Genomic DNA, 11,424 nt, shown 5'->3' with positions numbered 1-11,424 from the left:
TCAAATATTGGGGTGGAGAGGTTTCTTGGGAACCAGGAGTTGTTACATGGGTAGAGATCCCCACAAGAGGGATGCTGTTTGTGGCCACCTCTGCTCCAGAACTGGTGTATATAGTGTCCATGAGCAAGAAATTACCCACACTCTATAACACCGCTTTCTCCTTGTGAACGAGCTCCACCTTCAGCTCCCAGAAACCCAGACTGGTTGGCCCTCTTTGTGGATGAAGCAGCACACATGGTACATATGATGGGGATTCCACAACCTCCCTTGGAAGCCTATTCCTGAGCTTAATTACCCTTAGAGTTGTTTGTAGTGTTGAGGTAGCTGTGTTGGGCCCCGGATATGAGAGACACAAAGTAGATACTTTTCTTTTATTGGACCAACTTCTGTTGAATCATAGAAGATTAGGGTTTTAAGAGACCTCAGGAGGTCATCTAGTCCCACCCCCTGCTCAAAGCAGGACCAACCCCAACTATATCATCCCAGCCAGGGCTTTGTCAAGCCAGACCTTAAAAACCTGTAAGGATGGAGATTCCACCACCTCCCTAGGTAACCCATTCCAGTGCTTCACCACCCTCCTAGTGAAATAATAATAGTTAAATGTAAATTAAAAGGAATTGTCACAAGACTGAAATGCCTACAAGCTGCATGGAGAATATTTAAAAACACCATAATAGAGACTGAAGCTAAATGTATAACACCTCCCCCCCAAAAATAGTAATAAAAAACAACCCAGTAAGAGGATCAGAAAAATGCAACCATGGTTAAACAACAGAGTAACAGAGGTGGTTAGAGGCAAAAAGATATACTTTAAATATTGAAAGTCGAATCCTACTGAGGAAAATAGAAAAGAGCATAAATTATGTCAAGTTGAGTGTAAAAGTATAATTGCACAGGTCAAAAAAGAATTTTTTGCAAAAGATACAAAAACGAACAGAAAAAAATTAAGTACATCAGAAGCAGGAAGCCTGCCAAACAAGCAGTGGGGCCATTGGACAACAAAGTTGCTAAAGGAGTACTCAAGGAAGTCATGGCCACTGTATAAAAGCTAAATGAATTCTTTGCATGAATCTTTACTGCAGAGGATGTGAAGAGATTCCCACACCTGAGCCATCCATTCTTTTTAGGTGACAAACCTGAGGGACTGTCGCAGATTGAGATGTCAATACAGGAGGTTTTGGAACAAAATGATACATGAAACATAAATAAGTCACATTGGCCATATGGTATTCAGATAAGAGTTCTGAAGGATCTGAAATAAGAAATGTCAGAACTACTAATTAGTTTGTAAACTATCATTTCAATCAAACTCTGTCTCAGATGACTGGTGAATAGCTAATGTAAAGCCTATGTTTAAAAAAGATTGCAGAGATGATCTTGGCAATTAAAAGGCCGGTAAGCCTAACTGCACTACCAGGAAAATTAGTTGAAACTATAGTAAAGAACAGAATGATCAGGCATATAGATAAAAACAATATATTTTGAAAGAGTTAATATGACTTTCGTAAAGGGAAATCATGCCTCACCAATCTATCAGAATTCTTTGAGTATGTGAATAAGCATGTGGATACAGTGTACTTGGACTCTCAGAAAGCCTTTTATAAGGTCACTCACCAAAGGCTCTTAAGCAAAGTAAGTATTCATGGCATGAGGGAAGGTCCTCTGATGGATCAGTAACTGCTTAAAAGATAGGCAACAAAAGGTAGGAATAAATGTTATGTTTTCACAGTGGAGAGAAGTAAATAATCAAGTCTCCCAAGGACCAGCAGTCTTACCCAGTATGGCCTCCTTATGTTCTTATAAAAGGTAGCTCATGCAAGTAATAAATCAAAATTTAGCGAAGCTGAAGAGAAAAAAAAGTGCTTTCCTTACTTATGTGTTTGTCTAGATACTAAGCAGATGGAGATATCTGGGTACCCAACCCTGAAACTTGGACAGGAGTGGGTTATGTTAATGCTATTGGCCCATTTATTTCAAAGCAACAGGTCTGAGGAGAGTCACTTTATAGTGAGGATTGCAAATCATCCTGGGTTTGCCCCTTCCAAAATCTACCCCCAAATAAGATGAATTTGAATACTGCTACATAGGTAATATTGACAAGTATAATCTGAAACAGAGAAGGAATTTGAAGCTCCTCCAGATATCTGCAGTCATCAGTTATCATCATCATGATTAGGTTTTTATGTGAAATGATATAAGGAAGCATTTAATCCACTTCAGAATTTATGGTATGAACTGCTCTCTTGTGTGACAGTGAAAATCTAGACTCCTGTGCTTACAGAACACTAAAATATTCAACAAGTAGGCATATGGTGAGAATAATTACCATTAATTTTAACAGAAGATATGTGCTTGAACACATTACTGTGGATTGAAATGCTTAATTCAAAATTTTAGCTGAAGTATTTATTTTTACTCCTCCAAGACCTGACATTCTTGCAGTTGTCAACTGTGCAATGTTGCAATTCAGCATCATTGTTCTGAACCAATAAGGCACTAGATGGGATATGAGAGGAACAATTTGTCTGATCTCTCATGTCACTGTTGTGTCAGTAGGGAAGTGGGCAGTTATCATTATTGATCTGAGATGTCATAGGGAGGTCGGAAAGGATAGCAGTGTTCAGTTCTAGGACTGAGATACTTGTCCAAGATCTAACTTTAGAACTAAAAATAGGGCTGGTAACCAGGTGAGGGTGAGGAATTTTTAAATTTTAATAGAATTAAATGGTGACACTCTATGTTTTTATGATTTGAATGCACAGTTTCTATACTTGTTCCTAATCTCAACCCAGGGCAGACACGGACTGGGGAAACCAAATGGCCATCATGGAATTCATCCTGCTCGTATTTGGGGATCTCCCTGACCTGCAAGTTCTTTTCTTCCTCCTGTTCCTAGTGATCTACATCGCAACTGTGGCTGGGAACACCCTCATCATTGTGCTAGTTGTGGCTAATCAACACCTTCACACCCCTATGTACTTTTCCCTGGGGAATTTGTCCTGCTTGGAGACCTGCTACACCTCCACCATCCTGGCCAGGATGCTGGCCAGTCTTCTGACTGCGGATAAAACCATCTCAGTAAATGGCTGCATCAAACAACTGTTCTTCTTTGGTTCTCCAGCCAGCTACAAAATGCTATCTGCTAGCTGTGATGTCTTATGATAGAAATTTAGCGATACGTAAACCTCCGCACTATTAATCTCTTATCATTATCAGGTTCTGCCTTCAGTTGGCTGCTGGGTCATGGGTAAATGGTTGTTTGGCTATTACTATCTTCACATTATGGGTGTCACAGTTCATATTCTGTGGCCCGAATGACATTGACCATTTCTATTTTGATCCCATCCCACGGATAAAACTCTCCTGTGGGGACACACGCCTGACCATATTGGTGCATTTCATTCTAGCCTGTGTATTCACCTTGCCTCCAATTCTACTAACTCTGATGTCCTACATGTGTATCATCTCCACCATCCTGTGAATCCCTTCCATCATTGGGAGGCAAAAGACCTTTTCCACCTGTTCCTCTCATTTCATTGTGGTGACAATTTTCTAATGGACACTCATGATCGTCTACATGCTACCGAAAGTTGATACACTGAGAGTCCTAAAGAAAGTGCTCTTGCTTTGCTACACAGTCCTGACCTCCCTGGTAAACCCCCTGTGAAGGTTCCTTCCCCACTCTGAACTTTAGGGTACAGATGTGGGGGACCTGCATGAGAAGCTCTAAGCTCAATTAACAACTTAGATCTGGTCTGGCTGTCACCACTCCCAAGCACTTATTCCCTTCCCTGGGTAGCCTTGAGAGACTTCTTCACCAATTTCCTGGTGAACACAAATCCAAACCCCTTTGATCTTGAAACAAGGAGAAATTAACCATCCCCCCTCCTTTCTCCCACCAACTCCTGGTGGATTCAGATCCAACCCCCTTCGATCTAAAAAACAAGGAAAAATCAACGAGGTATATAAAAAAAGGCTTTTAATTAAAGAAAAGAAAGGCAAAAGAAAACCCTCTGGGAGAGATTAGCATACCAGCTACTCTCACAGACAACAGATTCCAAACACAGAGGATGTTCCCCTGGGCAAAAACTTAGTACACAAAAAATACTCAAATACCCAATTTGATTATTCCTCTAATTGCACAAGACAAGTTACAAAGAAATAAATATAAACTTATTAATTTCCTAGGAGCTGTTAACTATCTCATAGCATCCCCCACCTCCAACATAAAGCCTAAGGTATACCATGTTAATTCTCTTAAGCCCTTTTGTTCCAGAGAATTAAAGGTTTCCCAGTTTACAGCCCAGGAAACAGATGATGCGGAGTGGCCTGAAGGTGTCTTCTACGAAGGAAAAAGTAATGGTGGCGTGGAAGAGGTGAACCTCTCTGCGACCCTTGGACGTCTGCAGCGGCAGCAGATCAAGGAGCTGTGCACAAGCTTTGCAGCAATGTTCTCAGCCACCCCAGGACGGACCGAATGGGCATACCACTCTATTGAAGACACAGGTAATGCTCACCCAATTAGAACCCCACCCTACCGGGAGTCACCTCATGCCCAAACTGCTATAAAAAGGGAGATCCAGGACATGCTACAGATGGGTATAATACGCCCCTCTAAGAGTGCATGGGCATCTCCAGTGGTTCTAGTTCCCAAACCAGATGGGGAAATACGCTTTTGCGTGGACTACCGTAAGCTAAATGCTGTAACTCGTCCTGACAACTATCCAATGCCACGCACAGATGTGCTTTTGGAGAAATTGGGACATGCCCAATTCATCTCTACTTTAGACTTAACCAAGGGGTACTGACAAGTACCACTAAATGAACTCGCAAAGGAAAGGTCAGCCTTCGTCACCCAGGCAGGGGTGTATGAATTTAATGTACTCCCTTTCGGGCTGCGAAATGCACCCACCACCTTCCAAAGACTTGTAGATGGTCTCCTAGCGGGATTGGGAGAATCTGCAGTTGCCTACCTCGATGATGTGGCCATTTTTTCTGATTCATGGGCAGAACACCTGGAGCACCTGGGAAAAGTCTTCGAGCGCATCAGGCAGGCAGGACTAACTGTTAAGGCTAAAAAGTGTCAAATAGGCCAAAACAGAGTGACTTACCTGGGGCACCAGGTGGGTCAAGGAACTATAAATCCCCTACAGGCCAAAGTGGATGCTATCCAAAAGTGGCCGGTTCCAAAGTCAAAGAAACAGGTCCAATCCTTCTTAGGCTTGGCAGGATATTATAGGCGATTTGTACCACACTACAGCCAAATCGCCGCCCCGCTGACAGACCTAACCAGAAAGATACAGCCAAATGCAGTTCAGTGGACTGATGAGTGTCGAAAGACTTTTAACCAGCTTAAGGCAACACTCATGTCTGACCCTGTGCTAAGGGCCCCAGACTTTGACAAACCGTTCCTAGTAACCACAGATGAGTCCGAGCGGGGCGTGGGAGCAGTTTTAATGCAGGAAGGACCGGATCAAGAATTCCATCCTGTTGTGTTTCTCAGCAAGAAACTGTCTGAGAGGGAAAGCCACTGGTCAATCAGCAAAAAGGAATGCTACGCCATTGTGTACACGCTGGAAAAGCTAAGCCCATACGTTTGGGGACAGCGTTTCCAACTACAAACAGACCATGCTGCACTACAGTGGCTTCATACCGCCAAGGGGAATAACAAAAAACTTCTTTGGTGGAGTTTAGATCTCCAAGATTTCGATTTTGAAATACAACACATTTCAGGAGCTTCTAAGAAAGTGGCTGATGCACTCTCCCGGGAAAGTTTCCCAGAATCAACTGGTTAAACATTGTTCTTGGAATGTGGAACATATTGTTAGTTTTTATATAATCAGTAGTATGTCTAAAGTTGCATGTGTCTTATTAACTCTGTTTTCTCCTAGAGCTCCGGGAAGAAATCACAGCCAGTGTGGAACCGGCTGTCCAACACTATCTGTGATTTGTGGGGTGTATCATAACTATAAAGGTAAGGGTAACAGCCCTCCTGTGTACAGTACTATAAAATCCCTCCTGGCCAGAGACTCCAAAATCCTTTTACCTGTAAAGGGTTAAGAAGCTCAGGTAACCTGGCTGACACCTGACCCAAAGGACCAATAAGGAAACAAGATACTTTCAAATCTTGGTGGGGGGAAGGCTTTTGTTTGTGCTCTTTGTTTTGGGGGCTGTTCACTCTTGGGACTGAGAGGGACCAGACATCAATCCAGGTTCTCCAAATCTTTCTGAACAAGTCTCTCATATTTCCAACTTGTAAGTAAACAGCCAGGCAAGGCGTGTTAGTTTTTATCTTTGTTTTCTCAACTTGTAAATGTACCTTTTTGCTAGAGTGTTTATCTCTGTTTGCTGTAACTTTGAACCTAAGGCTAGAGGGGATTCCTCTGGGCTCTGTAATTTTGATTACCCTGTAAAGTTAGTTTCCATCCTGATTTTACAGAGATGCTTTTTACCTTTTTCTTTAATTAAAAGCCTTCTTTTTAAGAACCTGATTGATTTTTCCTTGTTTTTAGATCCAAGGGGATTGGATCTTGATCCACCAGGAGTTGGTGGGAGAAAGGAGGGGGATGGTTAATTTCTCCTTGTTTTAAGATCCAAGGGGTTTGGATCTGTATTCACCAGGGAATTGGTGAAGAGTCTCTCAAGGCTACCCAGGGAAGGGAATTAGCACTTTGGGAGTGGTGGCAGCGGACCAGATCTAAGATGGTAGTTAAGCTTAGAAGTTTTCATGCAGGCCCCCACATTTGTACCCTAAAGTTCAGAGTGGGGAAGCAGCCTCGACAACCCTTAACTATCTGTTTATGACACCCCCTCATCTACAGCCTGAGAAACAGAGAGGTCAGGGAAGCCTTGCGCAAAGCACTCAGCAAATAGGTAACTTTCACAAAGAATATAGAGAATCCTAGATAATAACTAAGCTGCAGATTTTTAAAGGTGTTTATACCCGAAGTGGGTTTTTGAAATCAGTGGAGGAACCAAGACGCTTTTGAAACTCCCACAAGGCACCTAAAATATCTTTGCAGATCTGCTCCTTACCCTGAGGTTTTCAGAGCTACTGGGGTGATTTGGGCAAGAAGTTCCCATTGCAATTAAATAAAAAAGTTCCTTGAAAATCTCATTGTTCATGTTTAAAATAGAGATAATCTACATCGAGTTACTGAGATGTAGTCTTTGTGGTCGCGTACTGTGTACTTGTAACACAACAAATAGGAAAATGAGGCTGTGGACAGCTCCGTCAACCTCTCATGTTCAGCACTGATACATACAGTGTGATAGTGTCTTTTCTCTTTGGGGTTGGCTAAACTTTCACTCTACGTGAGAAGCATCTGGTACTGCACACAGCCGACATGTGGTCTAAGGCACAATCTCCACTAAATATCAAAGCAAATCCCTTTGTATATTCCCTGTTGTATGTTGTTTTTCTATAGTTTGTAGTGTTGTTGTAGATGTATTGGTCCCAGGAGATTGTTTTTCTCCATTAGATCATAAAATTTTGTAATCATCTTCAGAAAATCTAATATAATCTGTTCCTGGGCTGGCGCATCAAATGGTCACCGAGAAGGGACTCACTCAGCATGTGACACCGCAGTGCAGTGGTTGATTTGCTGCTGCCGAGTTCATGGAGCAGTTCCAAGGCAAGGAGCTGCTATAATGAGTGTCCCCAAAACTGAATGCAACAAGCACAAAGCCCAAGAGGGCTAGTTTTCAGGCTGTGGTGTCTTGCCAGCCACAGGTATCATGTCCCCCCGCCCCCTCTTTTGCAAGAGGAAGTGGCTACCACCTACAAATGGGCAGAACTCCTGGGGTGCCAAACTCAAATGTCAAGGTGAAACCTTTTTAAAAATAATATACTTTAAATATTATACTTTACAATATACTTTGCTAAAAGAAAAGTGATTTTTGGATCGTTTTTTGCATTTTTTAGATTTTTTTTTCTTTCTTTTTTTATTCTGCTGGACAAGAAGGGTGGTAGAGAAAAAAGCGGGGAGGGGAGGAAAAATGATTTTTTTAAATGACTAAAATTTTTAACAAGTTTTCAAGAAAGAAAGAAAGAAAGAAAGAGAAAATTGTTCCACTCACACACGCAAAATCATTTACTTTTGTTAGGAATTTTTCATTGCATTTTTTTGGGGGGGGAGGTTACAAGTCATTCACTGGAAAAGGAGGGGATAAATAAAAACCTCCAAATTTTCTCTCCTCCCCAATGTGGCAGCCCACTTTTCTGACTCTGGTAACTAGGCCCCAGAGTCCTGACCCTAAGGGCAGTTATACTGACCCTGGCCACTAGGCTGCAGTGCCCTAACCCAAGGACAGTTCTACTGAATCTGGCCACTGGGCAGCGGAGCTCTGACCCCAAGGGCAGTTGTACTGACTCTGGCCACTAGGCGGCACAACCCTGACCCCCAGAGCAGATATACTGATTCTGGCCAATAGGCCGCTCAGCCCTGACCCCAATGGATGTTGAAATGATGCTGGCCACTTGGCCGCTCAGACCTGACCCGAGGGCAGTTATATTAACTGTTGCCACTAGGCCGCTCAGCCCTGACCCCAAGGGAAGTTGTATTGACTCTGGCGACTAGGATGTTCAGCCCTTACTCCCAGGGCAGTTTTACTAACTCTGGACAATAGACAACTCAGCCATTATCCCCAACTCAGTTGTAGTGACTCTGACCACAAGTCCGCTCAGCACTGACCCCCAGCAGTTGTACTGACTCTGGTCACTAGGCCGCACAGCCCTGACCCCAAGGGCAGTTGTACTGACTCTGGCTGCTAGGCTGCTCACCCTTGACCCCAAGAGCAGTTGTACTGACTCTGGCCAGTTCATCACGCAGCCCTGACCAAAGGACAGTTGTATTGACTCTGGCCACCTGGCCGCCCAGACCTGACCCCAGTGCAGTTGTACTGACTGTTGCCACTGGGCCACACAGCCTAGACCCCAAGGGAAGTTATACTGCCTATGGCCACAAGGTCACGGAGCCCTGACCCCTTGGGCAGTTGTACTGACTGTTGCCACTAGGCCACACAGCCTGGATTCATAGAAGAATAGAATATTAGGGTTGGAAGAGACCTCAGGAGGTCATCTAGTCAAACCCCCTGCTCAAAGTTTGACCAACACCAACTAAATCATCCCAGCCAAGGCTTTGTGATGCCGGACCTTAAAAACCTCTAAGGATGAAGATTCCACCACCTCCCTAGGTAACACATTCCAGTGCTTCATCACCCTCCTAGTGAAATAATGTTTCCTAATATCCAACCTAGACCTCCCCCACTGCAACTTGAGAGCATTACTCCTTGTTCTGTCATCTGCCACCATTGAGAACAGCCTAGTTCCATCCTCTTTAGAACCCCCCTTCTGGTAGTTGAAGGCTGCTATCAAATCCCCCCTCACTCTTCTCTTCTGTAGACTAAATAACCCCAGTTCCCTCAGCCTCTCCTCTTAAGTCATGTGCCCCAGCCCCCTAATTATCTTTGTTGCCCTCCGCTGGACTCTCTCCAATTTGTCCACATCCCTTCTCTAGTGGGGGGGACCAAAACTGGACGCAATACTCCAGGTGTGGCCTCACTGGTGCTGAATAGAGGGGAATAATCACTTCCACTGTAATCCCCAGGTCCTTTTCTGCAGAACTGATGGTTAGCCAGTCGGTCCCCAGTCTGTCGTGGTGCATGAAATTCAACCTTCCTAAGTGAAGGACTCAGCACTTGTCCTTGATGAACCTCATCAGATTTCTTTTGGACCAATGCTCCAATTTGTCTAGGTCACCCTGGGCCCTATTCCTACCCTCCAGCGTATCTACCTCTTCCCCCCAGCTTAGTGTCATCTGTGAACTTGCTGAAGGTGCAATGCATCCCATCATCCAGATCATTAATAAAGATTTTGAACAAACTGGCCCCAGGACCGACCCCTGGGGAACTCCACTTGATACCGGTTTCCAACTTGACATTGAGCCGTTGATCACTACCCATTGAGCCTGACAATCTAGCCAGCTTTCTATCCACTGTGACAGACCCAGACCAGTGGGGTACAGGAGTCTGGTAGAGGGCAAATATACTGGTCACTGAATGAGTAGTTTTCTGTTCCCTGAGTGACCAGAGCAGGAGCTGCACTAGAATAATCAGGAACCTGCTAGAACCAGTTAAGGCAGGCAGGCTAATTAGGACACCTGGAACCAATTAAGAAGAAACTGCTAGAACCAATTAAGGCAGGCTAATCAGGGCACCTGGGTTTTAAAAGGAGCTCACTTCCGTTTGTGGTGTGAGTGTGAGGAGCTGGGAGCAAGAGGTGCAAGGAGCTGAGAGTGAGAGGGTGTGCTGCTGGAGGACTGAGGAGCACAAGCGTTATCAGACACCAGGAGGAAGGTCCTGTGGTGAGAATAAGGAAGGTGTTTGGAGGAGGCCATGGGGAAGTAGCCCAGGGAGTTGTAGCTGTCATGCAGCTGTTACAGGAGGCACTATAGACAGCTGCAGTCCACAGGGCCCTGGGCTGGAACCCGGATTAGAGGGCGGGCCCGGGTTCCCCCCAAACCTTCCAATTGACATGGACCATGGGTTCTTCCAGAGGGGAAGGTCTCTGGGCTATTCCCCAACCCACATGGTGAATCTCTGAGGCAAGAAAATCCGCCAATAAGCGCAGGACCCACCAAGATTGAGGAGGAACTTTGTCACACCACCTTATAGTCCATTCATCCAATCCATACTTTTTTAACTTTATGGCAAGAATACTGTGGGAGACCATATCAAAAGCTTTGCTAAAGTCAAGATATATCACATCCACTGCTTTCCCCATATCCACGGAGCTAATCATCTCATCATAGAAGGCAATCAGGTTGGTCAGTCATGCCTTTCCCTTGGTGAATCCATGCTGACTGTTCCTGATCACCTTCCTCTCCTCCAAGTGCTTCAAAATGGTTTCCTTGAGGACCTGCTCCATGACTGAGGACCTTCAGAATGGAAAGGCAGGAAATGGGAATGGTTTTTTGCCCCAGATCCCGATGGCCATCTCAAGGCCCTCTCAAGGCCAATGCTCAAACCACTGAGCTATCCCTTCCCCATTAGCTAGAGACATAAGGCGGAGGGATAGCTCAGTGGTTTGAGCATTGGCCTGCTAAACCAGGGGTTGTGAGTTCAATCTTTGAGGGGGCCATTTAGGGATCTGGGGCAAAAAAATAGTTGAGGATTAGCCCTGCTTTTAGCAGGGGGTTGTACTAGCTGACCTCTGGAGGTCCCTTCCAACCCTGATATTCTATAACAATAATCAAAAACATCTGTGTTCAGCTAGTGCATGGACCATGGGCTTCTTCCATGCCTTGCTTAATACTAATTTTGCTTTCAAGTTGCATTTCTGTGGGCCCAATTCAACTTTCATTTCAGCTGTGAGCTCCCCTCCTCTTTTACAAGTGTCCTGCTCTGAGACCCCTCACCAATCAA

The sequence above is a fragment of the Terrapene carolina genome, unplaced genomic scaffold (assembly GCF_002925995.2).
Source record: "Terrapene carolina triunguis isolate 2854851 unplaced genomic scaffold, T_m_triunguis-2.0 Scaffold119, whole genome shotgun sequence".
Taxonomy (NCBI): Eukaryota; Metazoa; Chordata; order Testudines; family Emydidae; genus Terrapene; species Terrapene triunguis.
Note: the sequence above shows the minus strand (reverse complement) of the source record.